We start from the raw sequence: 1,609 nt of genomic DNA, 5'->3' as shown, positions 1-1,609 counted from the left end.
AATAAGAAGAAACCAAAACATCCAACTGCCAAGTTTTGATTCAAGTTAGCATATCCTTAATCGAAATAGAGTAAGTGATAACAAAAAATGGCTAAGGTAAGAGAATATAACTTTTTTACTAGAGATCCATCTGTCAAAAATGTTGGAAACCTTCACTCTCCTTTTATGTTCTAATCGCCCACGTCACTCATGCACTCATAATCTTTTCTTGATTATCTGTATAATCTTTTCTTGATTATCTGGCATATTTACTTTACTATGTCGTCAAAGGAAAAAATATTTTTCCACCCAATAGAGCACGGGTTGTTAAGCGTTTTTACGATACTGTACGTAGTTCTAAAAGAAGTGGGAAGATTTGTAATCAATAAAGTTCGAGTTGGGACATGTTTTCAAAGTAGGTTCACATGCTAGGGCTAGGCCGTTTGTATACATTGGGCCCTCCAATAGTGCAAAGGTTGTGAAAAAAGTAACACTTACAGAAAATTGTATGTAATTGCAAAATAAATTGGAAGATTTGTAATCAAGAAGGTTCTCTTTGCAATGTCTCATTTTTTCCAAAAGTTCAGGCATCCTTTGATGATGACATCTCTATGGGGCACAAATAACCCACCTGTTGCTCGCGTGGGAGCAAGCATGCGCAGAGAGAGAGAGAGAGAGAGAGAGAGAGAGAGAGAGACTCATAAGAGAGAAATGAAATGAAAGAGAAATGTTATATTAACATCTTCAAAAGGTCAAAGTGACCTATGAGACCAGAAAGTTAAGTGTGGTGGATCTGATACAAAGTCAGAGTAACGAAATAACAACAACATAACAAAACAAAAAATATATGGGTCGATGTGAAATAAACAAAATGAGCAGCTGGCTGGGATAGCTAAATCACAAGAGATTTAGCATCGGTCGTTGGCGGATCTCATCAATCTCCTCCATGGTCAGTAGTCTGACCGGGCGTCGTGCATGCCTACCCAGAGTGCTCCGAATCTTCTGATGTAGCCTTCGCCGATGATGTGTAGTCCTCCGCAGTCGTGGGCGACTAGATTTCCCCAGCTCAATCGCTCGGTCGATCAATGTGCCTCTGGTGTGAGACAAATGTGAGCTCTGCTGTGGAAGTAGCTCCTGCGGGTGTTTAGTGTCTGCTAAAGAAATCTGTGATCCGTCTCTGAGACTGGCTAGCCTCGCCACTCATCAGGCTATCTCTGTGTCTGCACAGCTCAAGCAAGAACAAACCCAGGCATCTTTGATCCTCGTATCCCATGACTTTGGAGAGTGGTCCAAAACCCTCTCTGAACAAGCAATGGAAGCGGCCTCGTATCTCGTAGTAGACGGGGCAGTGGCATGTGTAGTGCAACTCTGTCTCAAGCTCCATGTCACACAAGGGGCATGTCTTGGCCTCTACTGGTACTCCGTTGTATCTCCCAGTCTCAATCCGGAGCTGGTGAGAAGATGTGTGTAATTGGCCAATAGCACATCATATCCCATGAGACAAGTGGGTGTCCATGTATCTGGGTCTCGTCACAATACCATCCTCCGTAAGCTGAAGAAGATCCCCATATCTCAGCTCCATAGAGCAATGCAGAAGCCACCAAAGTGTCGAAGAGCCAGAGCTTCGTCT

This window comes from Adiantum capillus-veneris, chromosome 7, assembly GCF_014529385.1.
Source record: "Adiantum capillus-veneris isolate H3 chromosome 7, ASM1452938v2, whole genome shotgun sequence".
NCBI lineage: Eukaryota > Viridiplantae > Streptophyta > Polypodiopsida > Polypodiales > Pteridaceae > Adiantum > Adiantum capillus-veneris.
Note: the sequence above shows the minus strand (reverse complement) of the source record.